At 45.4% G+C, this 23,469-nt stretch overlaps 1 protein-coding gene across 2 annotated transcripts in view; it reads right to left on the bottom strand.

The window, feature by feature from the left end:
• Positions 1 to 23,469, bottom strand: part of pitx1 (paired like homeodomain 1) — a 71,813-nt gene that overhangs the window by 24,273 nt on the left and 24,071 nt on the right. For both annotated transcript variants that reach the window (XM_062970348.1, XM_062970349.1), the window contains exon 2: positions 3,024 to 3,096. The gene's annotated coding sequence lies outside the window, so the exon portion shown is untranslated. The remainder of the gene's footprint in view (positions 1 to 3,023; positions 3,097 to 23,469) is intronic.

Here is a 23,469-nt window from a genome sequence, read left to right as displayed (position 1 = left end):
TATATGTATATAGTACACACACAGGGCGAGGAGGATTATTCCATCGAGAAGTCTGCTTGGTTTCAATATTCGTCTCTCTCTATTTATACAAAAGCTATGGTTTCTTATGTATTAAGAGATTCCAATCCCCTCGGAATAAGGGGACGCGAGAAGGGGCACCGCCAAGGGCTCCGCGGCTGCATGTGCGGGGAAAACAGAGGTTTTTTTCCCCCTTCGCACTTCTACTGTAGAAGGGGAAAAAGAATACTCAAGCCGAAGTGAGAGCAGCTCAAGGGAGAGAGAGGAATGGGGGGAAAGGGGGTGAGGCGGCTGGTGTGGAGCGAGGGATCTCGGAGTGACCTGCTCTGGAAGGGGCGCCTGGAAGTGGAGGCGAGGCTCCGCCCTGCCCAGGGTTCAAAGCCTTCCTCTTTTTCCTCCTCCTCCTCCTCACACGTCCGTCCAGCCAGCCAGCCCTCCTCGCGCGCTCCCGACAAGCTCCCCAGCCGGAGGCTGCCTGTCTCGGCGGCGCCCTTCTTAAAGAGACAGCGCGCCCTCTCTCAACCCCCCCCCCCCTCACCCCAGGCGCGCCTTTCCTCCCTTTTTCTCCCTTCTTCCCCCACCCACCCGCCCCCTAGTGCCTCCTCCCCTCTGGCTGCTGCTTTGCCTTTCAAGAAGAATCCACCCTCTTGGAACGTCGGCTCTCCTCGCCCAGGGGAGTCTTAGCCAATCAGGAGGCTGCTTTCTCTCCTCTCTCTCTCTCTCTCTCTCTCCCTCCCTCCCTCCCTCCTTCCACCGCTTCCAGAATTTATGGAGCAGTCCAAGGTCTATTCCCATTGACATCATCCAAACGAGGGGAGGGGTGAAGGGTTCTGAAGTCTACCCATTCTTGGGACAGGTTTACTTCGGTTTAGTACAAGTTTAGTACCCTCATAATGGACGCATTTAAGGTGCCACCTTGATGATGATGTTAATGTTCATTGTGTTGTCCAAGGCTTTCATGGCTAGAATCCCTGGGTTTCTGCGAGTTTTCCGGGCTATATGGCCATGCTCTTGTAGCATTCTCTCCTGACGTTTCGCCCACATCTATGTCAGGCATCCTTAGAGGTGGAGCCTCCGGTGGCGTAGTGGGTTAAACCCATGTGCCGGCAGGACTGATGACTTGAAGGTTGGGTTGCTAATCTGAAGGTTGCCCCTTCGAATCCAACCCGAGGAGAGCGCAGAAAAGCTCCCTCTATCAGCTCCAGCTCCATACGGTGGACATGAGAGAAGCCTCCCACAAGGATGGTAAAAAATATCCACACCAGAAGCGACTTGCAGTTTCTCAAGTCGCTCTTGACACACACACACAAAACCCTCAGAGGTTGTGAGGTATATTGGAAATTAGGCAAGGGAGGTTTATATATCTATGGAAGGTCCAGGGTGGAAGAAAGAACTCTTGTCTGTTGGAGGCAAGTGTGAATGCTGCAATTAATCACCTTGATTAGCAATCCTTTGCTGGGAGGTGTTAGCTGGCCCTGATTGTTTCATGTTTGGAATTCCCCTGTTTCCAGAGTGTTTGCTTGTGGATTTCAACCATAGCAGAACACTTGATGAACCAACCTGGACACAGCATAATATTTGCGAACACAGAAATTCTGGACCACTCTAATAACTACCATGTCAGGCTACACAGAGAAGCCATTGAAATCCACAAGCATGTGCACAATTTCAACCGATAGAAGGAAACCATCAAAATGAACAAAAACTGGCTACCAGTATTAAAATCAGGACAGTAAACAAAGAACACTCTGAAAGCAGGGAAATTCCAGACATGAATCAATCAGGGCCAGCTAACACCTCCTAACAAAAGATTCCCCCAGGCAAGAAGCAGTCAGGCCTGGAAGCTGCAAGGCCATCAAATGCTAATCAAGATGATTAATTACAACATTTACCCTTGCCTCCAACAAACAAGAATTCTTTTTTCCACCCTGGACCTTCCAAAGATATATAAACCTCTCTTGCCTAGTTTCCAATATTCCTTACAACCTCGAAGGATGCCTGCCATAGATGTGGGCGAAATGTCAGGAAATAATGCTTCTGGAACATAGCCATACAGCCTGGAAAACTCACAGCACCCCAATAATAATAAAACTTCATTTCTAAACCTCCCTATCTCCCAAAAGGGATTCAAGGAAGTTTACACACAGAAAAAAGACAAATATTCAATGCCCAAAATAATACAGACACCTCAAAAACCAAAGTAATATACAATAATAACGGTAAAGTTATAGCAAAAGAATTAAAACAGTATAAATAATCCAATAGGCATGATAACACTAGTAATATGAATTAACATTAAAACATATATCCTGTAAGTCAATTAAAATACATTAAAATGGCTATCATATGTGTTCACTTAAAATATGTCATAACTGCCATGAGGTGACTATGGCAAAGGCAAAGAAATACTTTGGAGAAGTATCTACACGGAAAATGAATGCAGTTTGGTACCACCTCAGTTGCCAAGGCTGGATGCTATGGAATCCTTAGATTTGTAGTTTGGTGAGGCACCAGCCCTCCTTGGCAGAGAGGTCTAAAACCATGTCAAAGCCAACTCCTAAGATTCCATAGCATTGAGCCATGCAAGTTAAAGTGGTGTCATGCTGTATTCATTCTACAGTGTAGATCAGGCATGGGCAAACTTGGGCCCTCTGGGTGTTTTGGACTTCAGCTCCCACCATTTCTAACAGCCTCAGGCCCCTTCCTTTTTCCCCTCAGCCACTTAAGCGGAAAAGGAAGGGGCCTGAGGCTGTTAGGAATGGTGGGAGTTAAAGTCCAAAATACCCAGAGGGCCCAAGTTTGCCCATGCCTGGTGTAGATGCACCCTCTGACTTTTGAGAGTCCTGCAGAATAGCGTTCAATTCCCTCTCAGCCATGGAAAGCCACTTGGAAAGTCACACTCTCTCTCCTTCTTAAGGAAAGCAATGGCAACCCGTTCCGAATACTCGGCCACTATAAGAGTGACTATAAGAGTTGACTTGAAGGACAGCAACAACTCAACTTACCTGTGGATGAAGCTACCCGGATAGGAGAGGGCTTAAACTGCCAGCAAACATGCATAGGATCGGCGTACGTGACCTTGGAATAAAAAAGGTTGAAAACATCAAGATTATGACCCTAAACACAGTCTAAACAGAGCCCTATTTTGAACTAATATCGGACTGTGCCCACAGGTGCCAGGGAAGTTGGGCTTTTGGCCATGGGTGCATGTCTACACTGTAGAATGCGTACAGTTTGACACAACTTTAACTGCCATGGTCCAATGCTATGGAATCCTGGGAGTTGTAGTTTGGTGAGGTGCCACCACCCATTGGCAGAGATAGCTAAAGACGTTGTGAAACTACAACTCCCAGGATTCCATGGTAGTGAAAGTGGTGTCAAATTGCATTCATTCAAAATTGTGGATGCACGCTGGGATTTTTCTGGTTGCCATATAAAATCCACATTATCTGCTTTAAGCTGGATTATATGGCAGTGCAGAGTAGACACATAACCCAATTCAAAGCAGATAATGTGGATGATCTGCTTTGGTAATCTGGATTATATGCAATGTTGATCCAGCCTCTGTGGGAAGGGAACTGAAGCTGGTAGACTATATTTTCCTAAAAGCAGTGAGGCTTCTGGATAGAATGCACCCTCCTGCATTATGCTATACTTTTTAATTCACCCTGCAGAAAAAGTCTTTAAGAGTCCATAGTAAAGGATCAAAATCAACATTGAAATATGTTTTTTTCTCTCCGCTTCCTGAAGTCTTTTATTTTAAAGGGCAGGAATCGTATTTCAAACGTGCACCCCAAGCCCCACAATCCCTCCATGTCTTAGCCACAATCCTACCAGTTTCCCTAGGTTTGGGGCAGAAGAGCAAATGAAACTCGACAGGACTTAAAAGGGTGACACTCGCACTTTTTCTGGCCTCGCACTTTTCTCTTTCAGGAAAAAACAAACCTCCCCCTCTCGCACACCCTCTGCGCCGGCGCTGAATGAATTTATGATGCCGTGGAAACGGTGACTGTAGGAAAGTTCTCAGGTTGTTTTATTTTCTGCCTGAAATATAGCCTTGAAAGCAACTTGTCTAGTAGCCTTGGAAGTGGGGAGAGAAAAAAACAGAAGAGGGACTTCTTGGAAGATCCTCTGAGGCCCCTTCCACACAGCGGTATAAAATCCACATTGAACTGGATGATATGGCAGTGTGGACTCGGATAATCTAGTTCAAAGCAAATATTGTGGGTTCCCTGCCTTGATATCCTGTGTGTGTGTGTGTGTGTGGGGGGGGGGGGGTGAGTTGTAGTTTGGAGAGGCACCAGCCCTCCTTGGCAGAAAAGGTTTTAAAAAACCTACATTTGGGTTGCTGTGAGTTTTCCGGGCTGTGTGGCCATGTTCCAGAAGCATTATTTCCTAACGTTTCGCCTGCATTCATGGCAGGCATTCTCAGAGGTTGTGAGGTATATTGGAAACTCGTTAAGTTGGGTTTATATATCTGTGGAATGTTCAGGGTGGGAGAAAAAAATTGTCTGTTTGAGGCAGGTGTGAATGTTTCAATTGGTCACCTTGATTAGTATTGAATAGCATTTCAGCTCCAAGGTCTGGCTGCTTACTGCAAGACAGTAAATAAAGAACGCCACTCTGGAAATAGGGGAATTCCAGACATAAATCAATTAGGACCAGCTAACACCTCCCAACAAAGGATTCCTCCAGGAAGCAAGCAGTCAGACCTTGAAGCTGAAAGGCTATTCAGTGCTAATCAAGCACTAATAATCCTAATAATATTAGGATAATGTATAAGATGAGTCCCCAAAATGGACCTATACTAATAAGAAACAAACAGGACAATACAAAATTATAAAGCCATTAGGAGACAGAAGAATATAGTGAAGCAGATTAACCAACCATAATGCCTGGGCAAGAGTTCTTTCTCCCACCCGGAACATTCCATATATATATAGAAACCCCACTTGCTTAATTTCCAACAGACCTCACAACCTCTGAGGATGCCTGTCTTAGATGCAGGCGAAACGTCAGGAGAGAATGCTTCTGGAACATGGCCATACAGCTCGGAAAACTCACAGCAACTCAGTGATTCCGGCCATGAAAGCCTTCGACAACACATAAAACTACAGCTCTTAGGATTCCATAACATCGAGCCATGGCAGTTGAAAGCGGTGCCAAACTGCATCCATTCAACCCTGTAGGCGCTCCCCAAGTGCTTGTGTGTTCAAATCCCAACTTTTTCTGAGGGCGGCTGAAACTGTAGTGGTGACACCGTGGAATTATCATCCCTGGTCGCTGAAAGATCTTCCCTAAACTTGGATTGCTTTAGGAACTTGTCTTAAATTAGAAAGTGAAGTCTTTTGCCTCATACAGTATAGACAACCATTCCAGATACACTGGAAACCACGTTTTCTGTGGATTTTTTTTTAAATCTCAGGGCCTGATGCCTTGTGTTTTAATCCCTAATCTCTCGGCTGTATCAAAATATAATAATGCGTGTCATTACGAGGGGCTTCGGCGGTGCCCATAAACCAGCGGGCAACTCATAGAAGCTCTTATTTATAGTTCCTTCACGTGGCGGTATAAATAACTCTCAGCCTTGGCGGGTATTACATTCCACCTTCGTCTTGGAAAAGGGATTGCTCTCACCTCGCTTCTGGGATGAACCTGGGATGTTTGCATATTTGTTTGGGTGTCTCTTGGAGTGCATCTACACTGTGGAATCAATGCAGTTTGATGCCACTTAAACTGGCATGGCTCAATGCAATCGAATCATGGGATTTGCAGTTTGGCGAGGCATCAGACTCTTGGGCAGAGAAGGGGAAGTGCTTTGTAAAACTACAACTCCCAGGATTATGTAACACTGAGCCATAGCAGCTAAAGGGCCATCAGACTGCGTTCCTTCTGCAGGGGAGATGCATCCTAGGCCCAAGTGTTCTCTCTCTCGACCAGGCCTTGAAATCTGCTCTCCAGGCCTCGTTTCTAAGACATCTTTATTGGATTAGGATAGGCATTACATAATAAATATTGACAATAAAGTTATTTGGCATTGCTCTTCTTTTTCCGACAGAATAGGCGTTTGGAAAGGAATTCCTTCACTGTATATTTAAGGGGAAAACACAATTAGGATCGGAATCAAAACAAGTTTCCATTTCTTCCTTAAAGCAGATTGTCTCCCTTCACCCCCTTACCAGGTTGTGGGGCATATCCCCATTTCTTGCCGTCCCTCCAACAATGGGTGCATCTACACTGCCCAATTAACGCATCTTGATACCACTTTTACTGCCTTGGCTCAATGTTATGAGATCCTGGGATGTGCAGTTTGCTGAGGCACCGGCACTCTTTGGCAGAGAAGGTGAAATACCTTGTAAAACTACAACTTCCACGATTTTGTAACATTGAGCCATGGCAGTTAAAGTGGTGTTAAACTACCTCCATTCTACAGTGTAGATGCACCTTAGGTCGAAGTCAGGCAACTCTCAGACTTCGGTGAAATGGAAGAGAAAGAATAAAATCTTGAGCCCAGGTGTCTCTTCTCATTCATTTCAACGGGAACTAAATTTATTTCCAGCTAGTTTTACCAGTAGTGCCAAGTTCAATGCCAAACCTGGGCTCCTTGCCCGGGAAACTTCTCCATCAGAAACCAACCAGGAAGACTCCTTCCAACACAAAAGGTTTTATTTTATTTTTCTTTTGTTTTGGAAAACCAGCCTGTGTCCCAAGACCAGGCTAAAATAGGCCTAAGGTGAAAGTTTGAAAGATTCCAGGAAGAGAATACTCCCGTTCAGACCCTGGGAACGTTGCTTCTTTGGAATGACCCACTCCAGAAAACCTTTCCAGATTTTGAAGCTAGAATCCAAATATGGGTGCAGCTACACTGTGGAATTAACGCGGTTTGACACCACTTTAACAGCTTTATCTCAATGCTATAGAATCATAGGAATTGTAGTTTCACATGGACTTTAACCTTCTCTGCCAAGGAATGCTGCGGCTTCACCAAACTACAAATCCCAGGATTCCAGAACATTGAGCCAAGAAAGTTAAAGCGGTTTCAAACTGTATTCGTTCTACAATGTAGATGCGTCCTGTGACATCTTTCCAGGCTCTATGTTTGGAAGGTACTGTGATCGCTACATCTGGCTAAGTTTTCCTTGTTTCTGAAGCAAGGATGGGAAATCATGCATCCCTCCAGATCTGGTTGAGCTGCAGCTTCCAGCATTCCTTACCCTTGGGTTTATTGGCAAGGTCTGGAGGGTGTTGCAGTTCCCCAGGATCTGATGGTCTGTCCCTGATCTTAATTTAGGAGATCTCGAAGGAAAAGCAAGCTTGTTTTCTGCTGCTACAGATGCTAGGGCATTTAATGTCTCCCAGTAAGAAGAAAAGATATTCCGACCCAATATGAGGACCTCTTTACTGGAAGAACTATGACAATGAAATAAACTGCCTTAGAAGATGGTGGACTCTCCTGTTCTGGAGGCCTTTCAACAGAGGTTGGGTGTCCCTGGATCCACCTCTCAGGGGTGCTTTTGCTGTGGATTCCTGCACTAGCAGGGGCTGAACTAGACAGCCCTTGAGTCTAGACCAGTGGTTCTCAACCTATGGGTCCCCAGATGTTTTGGCCTTCAACTCCCAGAAACCTAACAGCCGGTAAACTGGCTGTGATTTCTGGGAGCTGTAGGCCAAAACACCTGGGGACCCACAGGTTGAGAACCACTGGTCTCAGGCCCGTAGCCAGGATTTTGTTTCGGGAGGGGCTGGGATTTTGGTTGGGGGGGGGGGGCTGAGTCTGAGCAGGAGAGGGTTTACCCTAGCAAACCTTTTGTATCGTTATCCCAATACCCCCATGCATATGGGACATACTGAGCATGGTGATCAGATCATGATATGAATAAACATAACAGTTTAAATAATACATGTAAGGCCTTCTCCCGGACCACCCTGAGAATTTCGGGTGCCTGACTGGTCTAGACTCTTTTGTCCCTCCCCAAGATTCAGCCTTGGCTTAAATCCATGGGCAGAGAGAGCGCCTCAAAGCTGCCCCTTTGGAGGCTGGGGTGGGGTGGATTTCATATTCCAGAGATGTTTCCAAAGGAGAAGAGACGCCCATCCCCCCAAAAAGACAAGACAGTTTCGGTTTGGCCAACTCCTTAAGCACACGATACTTCGCACTCCTTGGACTGGCTCTGGTTTCTCTCTCCCCCATAAATGTGTGGAATGAGGGACCAGAGAGTGGACAGGTTGACTTTTCTCTCAAGGGACTCCAGAGCAAATAACTTTCGGGTCATCCTAGCACTGAACTATGGTAGTTCAAGTGGAGTCAAACTGCATTAATTCTACAGTGTAGACCAGGCATGGGCAAACCTGGGCCCTCCAGGTGTTTTGTACTTCAGTTTCCACAATTCCTAACAGCCTCAGGACCCTTCCTTTCGCCCCTCAGCCACTTAAGTTTGCCCGTGCCTGGTGTAGCCTCACCCTGAATCATGGGGCATTGAAGAAACTCAGCCTCCCCTCACTTTGTTTGAGGTGGGGCTCAAACACCCACCGAACCAAGGTTCTGGGGTTCACACCCTTAAACCAACAGGATCTAAGCGTTTCAATGGAGAACGTGGGATTGAGCCAGGGTCTCAATTGGGAGGGGTGTTTTTTTGTGTCAGGAGCGATTTGAGAAACTGCAAGTCGCTTCTGGTGTGAGAGAATAGGCCATTTGCAAGGACGTTTCCCAAGGGACGCCGGAGTGGGGAGCTGGAGCTGACAGACGGGAGCTCACCCAAGTACAAATACATTTCAAGTGCCACCATCCTTCGACCCCCACTTCAATACAACGAGAGGAGGAGGAGTGGGTGGGTAACGCGTTACACAAACGCGTTCCCAACTCCCCATCTCCTGCCCGCTTCCTCAGACCAGACGGATTTCTGCGGACAGAGCTGCCCCCCACACCCATGGGGGTGGAGGTGGTCTCCAAAGACTCTTCTCTGTGGTTTTCTCTCTCTTCTCCCAGTCCCGTGGTATCTTTCCTCCCCTCTCCCTTCAGTTTCAAACCCGCGACCTCTGGACTTTAAAAGCGGCAAAATATTTGCCTATGCTGATTTCAGAGACAAGGAAGCCCAACTGGGGCGATTCCTCTCCATCCTGTGGAGTTTTCCAACATAAAATGAGCGGGCCCAGTGGGTGACTCCAGTTTCGGTCAAGCAACCTTTCTACAGTCAACATCCCCCAGGGCGGGCCCCAAAACTGGCGTCAGGGCGAATCATCCCGAGGGATGTCACGGGTATTTTGTCATTGTCTGAACAGTCCGAGGTTGTTTGTTTATTTATTTATTTATTTATTTTTCAAACTTATATGCCGCCACTCCCCTAGGGCTCGGAGCGGCTTACAAGAACCAGCTAAAATCAACAATTTAAAGAACATCTTAAAAACATCTTTAAAAACACCTTAAAAACATCCTAAAAGCACCTTTTAAAACATCAACAACAGAACTCAAACTTGTTGAAGGCAACCTTCCTGGTCGGTGGGATGAGGAAGTCGGGACCCACAATGCTTGTTCGTCCTTTGCTGGATTCCTATAATAGCCTGTCTCAAAAAAACGACCCTAAATCCTGAACATCTCAATTTCCCCGAAGGGAGTGGGGAGAAGTCTCCATGGGGCTCCAAAGTCCGGAACATAAATAGCAGGAAGCCTCCCTCCCCACAAACATTAAAACCAACATGAACCAAGAAATGACACGACTACTCGTTTTAGAGGATCCCCACAAACATCACAAACCCGACTTTTGACATGAACCAAGAAATGACACGACTACTCGTATTAGAGGAACGATGAAGGTCTATCTTAGAAGACCCTTGAGCCCAAACTACTTAGAGATTAGATCTACAGGTACTCAGCTCCCTCAGAGAATAAACCATCAAATTCAGCCCAGCACAAAACAGACAGGTCTCTCTCAAATTCTGTTGTTGTTGTTGTTGTTGTTATGGGTTGATGTGAGTTTTCGGGCTGTATGGCCATTTTCCAGAAGCATTCTCTCCTGACGTTTCGCCCACATCTATGTCAGACATCCTCAGAGGTTGTGAGGTCTGTTGGAAAACGAGACAAGTGTGGTTTATATACCTGTGGAAGGTCCGGGGTGGGAGAAAGAACTCTTGTCTGCTTGAGGCAATTGTGAACGGCGCATTTGGTCAGCTTGATTAGCATTGAATGGCCTTGCAGCTTCAACGTCTGACTTCTTCCTGCCTGGGAGAATCCTTTGTTGGGAGGGGTTAGCTAGTCCTGAAAGCCTTTGACAACACATATGTTTATTTTGTTTATTTATACCCTGTTTTTCTCTCCGCATGGAAGAGAAACTAGGCACTCCAAAAAACCCTAAAGGCTAGCAGTACTAAGCAACGAACTGAAGAAAACAACAGTTAAATTGTGTGTGTACGTGCCTTTAAAGTGAAATATGGCGACCTCAGAGATTTCATAGGGCTTTCTTAGGCAAGGCATATTCAGAGGCAAGTTTGCCAGTTTCTGCTTCTGAAATGAAGCCTACATACATCATCTTGGTCTTGGAGCAGCCTTAAATGATTGCAGTTTATATCATATTAACTGCCATGGCTCTATCCTATGGAACCCTGGGATTCGTAGTTTTGTGGGGTAATTAGAATTCCCAACCAGAGAGCTCTAGTGCCTCACCAACTACACATCCCAGAATTCCACAGGCTACAATTAAAATGGAATCATAAAGAAGTACGACAACTGACTGGAAGGAAGAGGTGGTTGTTAGCTGGGGTCTGACCATTCTGATCAAATAGTTCATGTTCACATCCCTCGAGGAAACTCTTCTGTGGCATTTGGAAGAGAAAGCAGTTCTTTGGAATGGCTCCGGCAGGGTTTAGGGTGTAAACCGGAAGTTCCTTACCGGGAAGTAGCTATTCACAGCCAATTGGATTTGCTGCTGCTGCTGCTGCTGTTGTTGTTGTTGTTGTTGTTGTTGTTGTTGTTGTTGTTGTTGTTGTTGTTGTTGTTGTTGTTGTTGTTGTGTGCCTTCAATTCTTTCCTGTTTATGACGACCCTAACACGAACCAGTGGGGGTTTCTTGGCGAGATTTGTTCAGAGGGGGTTTGCATTTGCCTTGCCTTCCTCTGAGGCGAGGAAAACGCGCATGCTTTTGACCCGAGCCAGGATGCTTCCTCTCCTCGCCTCTCGGCTGCTCTGGACACAGGGCTTTGCTGCTCTTCCTTCCGCAAATCAAACCGCGGGGCAAGGAGCGCACCTCATAAGTTCTTATTCACTTTAATTTGCAAAAGCAAAAGGAAATGCTGGTTCGAAACTTTCTTGGCTTCAAGGGGAAAGTCCCGGGTCGCTGTTATTCTTGCTCTTCTTCTTTCCAGCACTACTGTATTTCCTTTAAGAGGAAAGGCCGATTTTGAGTTGGTAGATACTTTCCTGCAGACAAGTTGAGATGCTCAGGATTCTAAACTTGCTAAGTTTCTATTTTGGATCAAGTGGCTTAAAATCCCCCCTTCAGTCTTGCCTTTCCCCTTCACACTTGAAAGGACAGAATTGTTATTGTGTGCCTTCAAGTTGTTCTTGGCCTTAGGAGAGTCTATCCCCGAGTCTGTCCTTAGGGGATTTGCTCATACTTTCCTCAGGGGCTGAGATGGTGTGATTCACCTAAGGCCGCCCAGTGAGTTCCCATGGGCCAAGTGGGTGATTTGAACACCTGTCTTTCTGAATCCAAACTCAAACCACTAGGCCCCGTTTTCAGCATTCATATTCAACTAATTATTCGCTATTGAGTGCCCTTTCACATCTCCCGAAAATGTGGTTGGTGCCTCCCTTTGCCAAATGGCAGGGCTAGTATTCCTGCCTCTCTTCCAGATCGAGCTTGGGGAAAATGACCCTTTGAACGACAACTCCCAGGATGCCACCCGTAAAATATTCTGAAACCTGTTTCCTAATAGACTTGGATCCCTACCTTGAGTATTAATTTAACGAAGTACTTGTATTAACTCATCCCAGTGGCATACTAGAAATCCCATCAATGTACAAGTGTGATGCACCCAGCCACTGTACAGACGGGCTGGACTGCATCTCCCAACAGCCCTAGCCAGCATTAATTCTTTCTTATTTGGACTCTGGTAGGCAACATGTTAAAGAACATCCATTTCAAATAAATACCAAATGGAGTTATTTCCCCTGAATATACATAACATTCAAATTCAGATGTAGGTTTTTTTTAAGTTGATTGCGATTCCTCCAGATAGGTTTACACAAAGGCATGCCCCACTGAGTTCAGAAAAAACTTTTTTCTGAAGTAAGGGTGAATAGGATTACAGCCTGACACATTTTTTTTTAAAAGTGGGTATATTGTGAAAAATGGTAATCTCCAGCAAATACCTAAATCTAAGAGACACAAATCATTTCCTGCAAAGTAAATGTCCTTGAAATTACTCCAAAGTCAGTAACTTGCCAGTTTGATGTTTCTTTCTTTTTGTTTAAGTTGAACATAAAAACAAAAGCGACAAGTCCTCCGAGATCTCCTCTTTCAGTGGTCAGCAGAACTTGGGGAAATTATTTTCTTTTGACTCTCTCTCATTTCCTTGGCAAGAGTGATAAAACTAACCAACTAACAACAAAAACGCCCTACAAAAAAGAACCCTACAGTTCAGCAGAAGTCTTTGTCAGGATGAGGATGAGGAACAAAATAAGAACAAAAGAGGGAAGAGAGGGTCCAGGCTTTTGTTGTCCTTGTTAGTTTCCAATACAAATTACTCCAGAGTTTGGACTTTGGATCTTTAATCATGCTCAACATAATCTTTTCCCCCTCTATCTATTTTGGCTTTTGCACGACATCTGACAGTGGTTCTACTGAACTTGAAAACTAGTGATCTTTCTAATTTATTCAGACCTAAGGGTTTATGCTAAAACATAACCAGGTATACCAAATGTTATGCTCAGTATTACTGTCTGAATACGAGTTCAACGAATACACTGACCTTTACTTCCTCTTATCTGAAAATCTGGAGCTGAGCTTGAAAGGGCTGCTGTTTGGCACTACAGCTTCCAGATTCTCCCAGCCAGCAGGAGACAGAGCAGACAGCACTGAACTTGATGGGCCAGTAATTCAACTTGATAGAAGATAGCTTAACATCTTCTGAAATTTGGATTTCCTTCTAATGAGCCAGAAAAGCTGCCTGCCAATACTACTCAGATATACTTGGAGGGAAGGGTGGGTGGGAATTCCCGGATGATAAAGTTTTCTATATTAGTCATACACTTTACATTGTTCCCTTAAACTGAGGGAAAATGTTTAACAATTATAAACACAGCAGAGATACAGAAGCCCTATCTTTTATTGCACCAGATTACTGTCAATATGTCTCTCCTCCAACTTCTGTATGACTTTGATAAGGTCAGTAATAATTTCTGGCTCCTGAGACTCCCTGCATTTTAACACACATGAGCCTTCATTCTTTTGATAAGCAGCTGCCACTAAAAAAATTAGCTGTCTGGCCACTCCTTTGCTGGAGATAAAGGCATGACAAATATTTCTGTTGCTCTATGCCTTCAAGTTAAGGCAAACCTATCACATACAAGATTCATTCAGAGTGGGTTTGTCTTTGCCCTCTTTAGTTGAGAGAGTGTGACTCATCCAAGGACAACAGTGTGTTTTCATGGTTGAAAGTGGATTCAAACCCTGATCCCCAGAGTCATACTCCATTGCTAAAACCACAACATCAATCACATCTGATTGAAAAGGACTGTGGGCTTCCCAAAGGATCTTGGGAATGTTAGCTTTACTATAGAATTCATCTGTGGAACTGTTCCTTAGAAAAGCTTTCCCAAAGTTCCTTACTGAACATTTTCCCATTTCATAAATTCCATTAAGGAGTACTTGAGTAACAGAGGAATAACTTCATCCTCCCATATTGGACTCAAGTTCTATTGTTACCAAGCATCAGTTGTAAATGACAATGTCTGGAGATCTGGAGAGTTATAAGATCTTACTTTTGAATCTTTACAGAAGAGCCACAACTTCTTATGAGGTGAAATGAAGCAAACTTAGGGGAGAAATTACAAGTGAATTTACGTATGCTTTCATTATACACTAGGCAATGATAGCTTCATGATCCCACTTTAACTGCTGTGGACACTTCCTGTGGAATCCTGTTATTTGTAGTTCAAGGACACCTAGACATCTCAGCCAGAGAGTTTCTTTGGTGACTTTGACCAAACTACAGATCCCAGGATTCCATAGAATTTAGCCATGACAGGTAAGCTGGAACCATGGTGCTATAATTCTGTAGTGTGAAAGATAAGAACTGCTGTATTGACTAAGAGCTTGAAAGAACAATAATGTTTCATTCTAATTGGCTCTTCCTCCTTTTATCCTGTTTTCTAATGATTTTTTCAAACCTGTTGGAACATGGGTTTCTGGAAAGGAAAAGTGTAGAAAATCTGAAGTCTATACAGTATGTACCTGCTGTAACCACATGAAAGTGTTGGATATCATCTTGGACTACACAAGTCTCAATTAGCTATGTAGTGGATAGGATCAGAATGAGGGAACTGTCACGACCCAGGTTGCAAAGGCACCAATAACCAAACACAGAGGCCAGAATCTAACTAATATCTTTATTGAAGGAATATATAAAGTTAATAAAAGCAGATGTAAAAGTTAGTCCAGAAGCAGACCTTTCAGGAAAGGTCAAAATTAGTCCAAAAAGGCAATGTCCAATATGAAATATTAAGGTCCAAAGTTGTAATCCAATAACCGAAACACTCACTTTGCCAGGCAAAGTGAGGGGAGATGACAAGGTTCTTTAGTCCATAAACTTGAGCAAGGCTAGGAAATAACTTGATACTTGAAACAAGGCTTAAAACGTGGAACAAGGTAACTAGGAACAAGAACAAGGTCCGTGGAATAACTTGGTAAAATCCGTGGAACAAGGCAAGGATTGGTCCTGGGAAACAAGGCAAGGTCCGTAGATAAACAAAGGCTGGGAAGCAAGGCGAAGGCTGGATAGCAAGGCAAGGCTTGAGCAGGAGCGAGGCTTGAATCGGAGCGCGCTGTCCAGACACAACTCGCTCCGTAGGCTGACGAATTGACTCCGCGAAGTTACTACGCGGGCAAAACACCTATATAGAGTCTAACTTTCTCACCGAAGCAGTTCTCTGGGAATCAGAAACGAAAGCTAAACTCTGAGACCAGATGTTAAACTCCTTAAAGATTCTCACGAGAAGCAGTCTTAATTGGCTACATTCTTAGCTGCAATCCTCGCACTCCTGCGCGAAGCTGATTCCAAACTTCTCTGTTGTTTACAAAACTCCCGGCGCAAGAACACGGGAGAAGTAGGCTCTGGGCTTGTTTGACATACTTCTGGGAGACAACTTTCTTGCAGGTGCAAGGTTCCCAGATCTGCCTGGGAAAGATCTGGCTGAGAGGAATCCAGTTCAGACTGGGAAGGTAAAAAACCCAAGTTTTCCTCCTCATCAGGAATTACAATGTCCTGAGCAGGACTACAAGGCCCATGGGTCATCACACTATCCCCCTCCTCAAGGCCCCTCCCAAACTGGGGCCCTCTCCCCGAGGCGCGAGGTCGCGGCTTGGCGGGATAGGTCTGATGAAAGCGGCGGGTTAGATCAGGAGCATGGACTGTGGAGGCGTCTTCCCAAGAGCGTTCCTCAGGGCCAAAACCCACCCAGTCAATGAGATATTGTAGGCGGCGGCGATGAAAGCGAGAATCCAAAATGTCCTAAACCTCGAACTCCTCCTCCCCATTCATCAAAACAGGAGGGGGGGCCGGTTGGTCTGTATCAGGACGCACACCATCCGCCGGAAGGAGCAGGGAACGGTGAAACACTGGGTGAATGCGCATTGAACGCGGAAGTTGGAGTTTGAAAGTCACGGGGTTTAATTGCGCCACCACTGGATAGGGGCCAATGAAACGGGCATCTAACTTCCGGCAAGGGCGGTGGGAGGGCAGAAAGCGAGTGGACAGAAAAACCCGTTCTCCTACCTTGATTTCAGGGCCCGGCTGGCGGTGTTTATCAGCGTGGCGTTTATAGTCCTCCTTGGCTTGGTCCAGTTGCTGGAGCAAAAGTTGTTGTACCGCTGTGAGTTCCTGTAGCCAATCCTCTGCTGCGGGAACTTCTGAAGTTTCAATGACAGGGGGAAAGAAACGTGGATGGAAGCCGTAGTTTGCAAAGAACGGCGTTTCTTTTGTAGAAGCTTGAACTCCATTGTTGTAGGCAAACTCAGACAGTGGTAACAGAGAAGCCCAATTGTCCTGTTGGTAATTTACATAACAGCGAAGATACTGCTCCAAAGTGGCATTGGTGCGCTCCGTTTGCCCATCTGTTTGGGGATGATGAGCTGAAGATAAGCGGGAGTCTATGCCCAATAGTTTTTGTAGCGCCTTCCAAAAACGAGAGGTGAATTGAGATCCACGGTCTGTGACTAAACTCTTGGGCAATCCATGTAGTCTGAAAACATGTTGAAGGAATAGATCCGCAGTCTCTTTGGCCGTAGGGAGGCCTTCGCAGGGAATGAAATGGGCTAACTTGGTGAAAAGGTCCACCACCACTAAGATCGTGGTGAATCCACAGGAAGGTGGTAGGTCAGTGATGAAATCCGCAGAAATTATTTCCCATGGGCGAGATGGGGTAGGAAGGGGGTGTAAAAGCCCTGAGGGCTTCTCCCTTCTTATCTTGGAGCGCTGGCATACTGGGCAGGTGTTGACATATTTTTCCACATCCTTGCGGATCTTGGGCCACCAAAAATCCCTTAGGATCAGATGCATGGTTTTAAATAGTCCGAAGTGTCCTGCTGGTTTGCAGTCATGACACAGACGGAGCGCTTTTTCCCTGCCCGGTCCGGGTGGGATATAAACATGATTTCTATAGCAAAGCAGCCCATCTCTAAGTGAAAAGGGAAAATGCAGACCTTGGCGAAGTTGGTCCTGCGCCCAGGCATCTGCTTGCTGATTAGCCCTGATTTCTTGAGCACAGATGGGTCCTGGGGTAGAGGAAGTTGAACCAATGGAAATGGATTTGGTGTTCCCCACTGTGAGCGTGGCAAAGTTCTCGGGTTGTAATAGTTGGGATTCAAAGGTCTCCTTACGTCCTGCAGCGTATTCCGGTTTACGTGACAAGGCGTCTGCTTGCTTGGTCTGGGCTGGGGTCACGTAATGAATCTGGAAGTTGAAACGTTCGAAGAATAAAGCCCAACGTTGCTGCCTCTGATTCAGTTTGCGGGCAGTTCTTAGATGTTCTAGATTACGATGATCAGTATGGACTTCAATGGGAAATTTGGCCCCTTCTAGCCAATGTCTCCAAGTTTCAAAGGCTGCCTTTATGGCCAGTAGTTCTTTTTCCCAAATGGTGTAATTCCTCTCTGGTGTGGTTAGTTGACGAGAGTAAAAGGCACAGGGATGGAGGTGATCTCCCACCGGTTGTAAGAGTACCGCCCCAATTGCCACATCAGAGGCGTCCGCTTGCACAACAAAAGGGGTTCCAGGATTTGGGTGCTGTAGAATTGGCTGGGACGTGAATAGTTTCTTTAGTTGCTGGAACCCTTTCTCTGCTTGATCAGTCCAGCGGAAAGGCTGTTTTCCACGGATGCAGCTAGTGATGGGGTCAGACCAGCGGGCAAAATCTGGAATGAACTTGCGGTAATAGTTCGCGAACCCCAAGAAACGCTGCACTTCTTTCTTGTTAGTTGGCGCCCGCCATTCCAATACTGCTGAAACCTTGGCTGGATCCATGGAAAGCCCTAGAGGCGAGATGCGGTAACCAAGGAAATCTACCTCTTGTAGATCAAAGGCGCATTTTTCCAGCTTGGCATAAAGTCCATGATCCCGCAATCGTTGTAACACCATTTTGACGTGGTTCTCATGTTCTGATTGTGATCTAGAAAACACCAAAAAATCGTCCAGGTAGATTATCAAGAACCTGTCTAAATAGTCCTGAAAAATGTCATTGACAAAATGCTGGAACGTTGCGGGAGCTCCGCATAAACCGAAATTCATAACTCGGGACTCGAATAATCCGAATTTGGTCTGGAAGGCGGTCTTCCCTTTGGCTGGGCACTCTCTGGCGAAATGGCCCCCATTCCCGCAGTACCAACAGAGGTTTAAGCGTTGACGACGGGCCTTCTCGGCGGCATCCAGTCTGGGACGCACATTGCCCAACTGCATCGGCACCTCCTCGCCTCCTCTGGGGTATGGGGTTGGCGGTGGGGGTCTCCACACTGGACGTGGCTGAACGCTGATGGGAGCGGGGGGTTTTGCCCCGGCTCTACTGCCCTGGCCTCGAACCCACTGTTTCCTGTTGGCAATCATGACTTCAGCCCGTAAACATTGATCAATGAGTGCCTCGAGGGTCTGGGGAGGATCCACCTTGGAGATTTCTTCCAGCATTTCAATGTTGAGACCCTCCCGGAATTGTCCTCTGAGGGCTACATCGTTCCAGCCGGTGTTGTGGGCCAGCACTCGGAACTCGGCTATATACTGAGACATAGGTCTGTCTCCTTGGAAAAGGCGACGGAGTTTGTGACCGGCTGCCTCCAAATTGTCCTCGATTCCCCAAGTCTCCTTGAGGTGGTCCAAGAAGTGTTGCGCTGATCTTAGGTGTGGAGAGGCTTGGTCGTACAGTGCCGTCGCCCAATTGGCCGCTGGCCCGTCTAGAAGACTGTAAACCCACGCCACTTTGATGTCTTCTTGGGGAAACTCGGCATCTCGGGCCTCTAGATAAGCTTGACATTGGCGACGGAAAACATGAACCTTAGAAGCTTCTCCAGTAAACTTGGTAGGCAACGCCATGGCCGGGAGGCGGACTCCGCGCTCCCGCAAGCCCTTTATTTCTCCATCCTGGGCGTTGAGTCTGTCGCGGATGCGATCCACCTCATCCTTGTCGATGGTGTAGGTAAGCGGCTGCCCACCCGGCACGGTTCCGGTAGACATTCTGGCCTTGGTTAATTGGTGCTTATGGGTGTGGCGGAGTCAAACTGTCACGACCCAGGTTGCAAAGGCACCAATAACCAAACACAGAGGCCAGAATCTAACTAATATCTTTATTGAAGGAATATATAAAGTTAATAAAAGCAGATGTAAAAGTTAGTCCAGAAGCAGACCTTTCAGGAAAGGTCAAAATTAGTCCAAAAAGGCAATGTCCAATATGAAATATTAAGGTCCAAAGTTGTAATCCAATAACCGAAACACTCACTTTGCCAGGCAAAGTGAGGGGAGATGACAAGGTTCTTTAGTCCATAAACTTGAGCAAGGCTAGGAAATAACTTGATACTTGAAACAAGGCTTAAAACGTGGAACAAGGTAACTAGGAACAAGAACAAGGTCCGTGGAATAACTTGGTAAAATCCGTGGAACAAGGCAAGGATTGGTCCTGGGAAACAAGGCAAGGTCCGTAGATAAACAAAGGCTGGGAAGCAAGGCGAAGGCTGGATAGCAAGGCAAGGCTTGAGCAGGAGCGAGGCTTGAATCGGAGCGCGCTGTCCAGACACAACTCGCTCCGTAGGCTGACGAATTGACTCCGCGAAGTTACTACGCGGGCAAAACACCTATATAGAGTCTAACTTTCTCACCGAAGCAGTTCTCTGGGAATCAGAAACGAAAGCTAAACTCTGAGACCAGATGTTAAACTCCTTAAAGATTCTCACGAGAAGCAGTCTTAATTGGCTACATTCTTAGCTGCAATCCTCGCACTCCTGCGCGAAGCTGATTCCAAACTTCTCTGTTGTTTACAAAACTCCCGGCGCAAGAACACGGGAGAAGTAGGCTCTGGGCTTGTTTGACATACTTCTGGGAGACAACTTTCTTGCAGGTGCAAGGTTCCCAGATCTGCCTGGGAAAGATCTGGCTGAGAGGAATCCAGTTCAGACTGGGAAGGTAAAAAACCCAAGTTTTCCTCCTCATCAGGAATTACAATGTCCTGAGCAGGACTACAAGGCCCATGGGTCATCACAGGAACCCTCTCTCTATATTCCAAGCATGCCTAGATAGGTCTTTGCTGATTTCCCTCTGTTGCTTTCCTGTTTACATCCACTCCCCACATTGTTGTTATAGTAATGTGAACCCTTTAGGGATGAGGCAACTTCCTCTATCTAGATTGGAATGCTAATTGCCCCAAAGGCTTGGACCATGACTTCAGGCATATCTCTTCCTTTTTTGTCTTCTACCTAAGAAGGACACATTTTGCCCACTCTCCTGGCAAAATGTAGCTATTTAGATATTTGTTATTTTTACCTGCTTACCTTCCTTAGATGCTAGCTTAGAGAGCTAGTTAGCTCCAAAACCTTTCTATCTACAACGGTTTTCTTTTTACCTCAATAAATGTTTTTTGAACTTTCAAGGAGACTTTGCAATCCTTTGCCATCCTGAGAAACAAAGGCATCTCCAATCTTGATCGTGGTTCTTCCACTCTGCTGTATTTTTGAGGAATCACCCCCAAAAGACGGTTATTTTTTTAGTCTAACCGCTCATAGATTCCCAACAAAAAGAAATGCATACTTTGATAAAGAGGGAATTGTGCTGCTTATTTAAAATACTTTGTAATAATTTTTTACTGAAAGACCTCTAGGGTAGTGGTTCTACAACTCCCAGAAAACCCAGCTAGTTTGCCAGCTGTTAGGATTTCTGGGAATTGAAGGCCAAAATATCTCGGAACCCACACTGCTCTAAGGCATTCTGCAAAAATGTGAATAAAATTATTAATGCATATATATACACACAAATACACATAAAATCAATAAATGTAACATAAAAATACAACCCTAAGAGGAAACAATGACATAACATAATATAGCAGGAATCAAACCACAAAACTAGATGGAGCAAAGTTTATTTCATGATGTCCCATGGCCTGGGAACACTCTGGCCCTGAATACTACTGATAGCAGTTAAACCTCAATGGGGAAAGCATTACAGAATTGAGATCCTACCAGAGAAAAGGCCCTTTCCGCAAAGACCTAACACCCCTCTGCACAGTTCTCTGTGAAAGATCTAGCCATGGCAGACCAGAGAATTTGTCTTGGATAGTTGTGATGTTTGCTTTGTCACTTCTGCCTTTCAGGGGCTTATGTATGCTGGAATAAGTAAGAAGAGAAGTTCTCCTGATGAACGGGCAAGATTAGGCCAGGATCTGGGACAGGATCTTGGTTTGTGTGTGTATATAGGGGGGCGGGGAATAAATTGCTTTTGTCATCTTCTTCTCCAGGCAGCCCTGAATCTGGTCATAATCTTGCTGTTTTGTGCTTTCCAGGAATTATGGCGACCCTTTTCATAGAAAGATTTGCCATGGTCTTCCTTTGAAGATGAGAGAGTGTCGTTGCCCAAGGTCAGTCATGGATTTCCATGGCTGAATGGAGCTTTGAACCCTGGCCTCCAGAGTCATCATCCAAAGCTCAAACTGTCAAGGAGGCTCTCCTTTAACTAGTCTTGCCACATTATTCCTCCCTATTGTCAGGTTGGTTGCTCCTGTAGGACAAGATCAGGCCCTACATATGTTTTTGTCCTATAGCTTGAATCAGCCCAGTACTGGGGGATTATGAGAGTTGAACTCCAGAAGCATGTCTCAAAGACCATAATAGAATTAGATATTTTTTTTTCTTTCAAGATAGTTTTTATATTGCCACAAAAGTCACGGAATTCAAGAAAGAACAGGCTTCCAGAATCTGGACCAAGGATATGCAGCGAGCAGCTCATGAAGGCATTTTAACCAAGTGAAATCTAAACCAGCCAAACCAAGATTCTGATGGCATCTTGAAGCCCCAAAGCTTAAGCCTCTTGACTGGATTGGCTGCAGTAGCACATGACTTGTAGTCCTGTGCGAAGTGGCAAGACACTACTTTTGCCAGAAGAACTACAGCCCCCATAACCCAGGACAGGAAGAGCCTCAGAAGGTCGGAAAGGTCTTCCAGAATGGGACAGTCGCTTCTAGCTGGCTGAAAGCAAGGATGAAGCTGGTAAAATGAAGGCATTGCTTTTCCAAACACTTGAAGGCATCGCCTCATCTCCAGATAGTGCAGCAATTTAAAACATCAGTTAAACATGTTAAAGTAGAATTTAGACAAGCGAAGGAACACCAGCACAGAAACAATGAGTTTCAGAATGCATCTACACCATAGAGTGAATGCAGTTTTGACACCACTTTAACTGCCATGGCTCAAAGTTTGGTGACCAGCTTCCTTTGTCAAAGAAGGCTGAAGACCTTGTAAAACTACAACTCCATGATTCTATATTATTTGGTTATGGCAATTAACGTAATTTCAAACTCCATTAATTTTACACCCTTAAGCGTGAATTATTTTCAGAGTCTCTTTGTGTGCTATTCAAAATATTTGGGAACTAAAGGAAAAATTCAATGTGTGAGTAGATTTTTTTAAACTGGGGCAATGCCCACATCTTGCCTCTGCCCCACAACGATGCCGGTTCCAAAATCCCACAATTTATTTCCGACTCGCACTTTTCATGACCCCGGCATTTTCACATTAGCGTCCTGTCCTATTTCTCTATATCAAAATCCTTCCTAATGCCACCTCTCTGTCCCTTTCCCATTTATTCGAAATACTTTGCAGCTCATTTATGCAGAAGGGTTCAGGATCACCCCAGAAGCGGAATCGGAATCCAGGTTTAAGACATTAATATATTTCTATCCTGCCTTTCTTCCTGGACCCAAGGCGGCTCACAAGGGTTAAAAACAGACTCTCTCTAACAATTTAGTTATCCCATTGATCTATTGTTCAACCAATGAGAACATAAAATACGTTGAATTTCATCCCTGGACTGCACAAGTTTTTGTGTCATCAAATTTCTAGTCCTCAATGAGTAGCTAGACTAGAGACAGGGCTAAGCTGAGGGATTCCTTCCCCCACATTCCTATGGATGTTTCCTAAAGGGCCTTGTCTTCACTGCTAGCCACTATCTCCTCCCCCTTTGACCATGTAGTAAGGGAATTTCTATGAGGGAACTTTCTCTTAAATAAAAATGGTCCTCGCTGGACCATGCTGTCTCTACCATTTTCAGGGTCTTCTGCTTTTCCTTTCTCCCTGTGAGGATGCACACTTTGACTGTCTCTAGGCAAAATGTAGCTGCATCGATATTGCCCCAACTGAGGGTTATTTTTGAGCCTAATAGCTCAGATTCCCCAACAAGATAAGAGTCGAATTAAAAATCATTTTGAAAGTACAAACCAATGGGGAAACCTCCTTAAAAGTCCCTCTTCCACCAACCCAGTTGCCCAAGCCCTTCTAAAGAACCAACATGTATAGAAAAGTCTAACTCTAAGGATAGTAGGGAATACTAGGAATATACTCATAACCTGTTAGGATTATGATACCAATATGGTTAGATATTGGTGCAGAGTAGCAAAAATGCAGAAGACTAGGGGTTTATGCGAGCAGAGGTGAGAAAGAGCAAAAATAACCAGCCTCCATTTCCTTTTAAAAGAGTCATGCGCATAAAATAAGC

This window comes from Anolis carolinensis, chromosome 2, assembly GCF_035594765.1.
Source record: "Anolis carolinensis isolate JA03-04 chromosome 2, rAnoCar3.1.pri, whole genome shotgun sequence".
NCBI classification, from domain to species: Eukaryota; Metazoa; Chordata; class Lepidosauria; order Squamata; family Dactyloidae; genus Anolis; species Anolis carolinensis.
The sequence above is the reverse complement of the archived record's forward strand: the minus strand, read 5'-3'. Positions and strand labels throughout refer to the sequence as shown.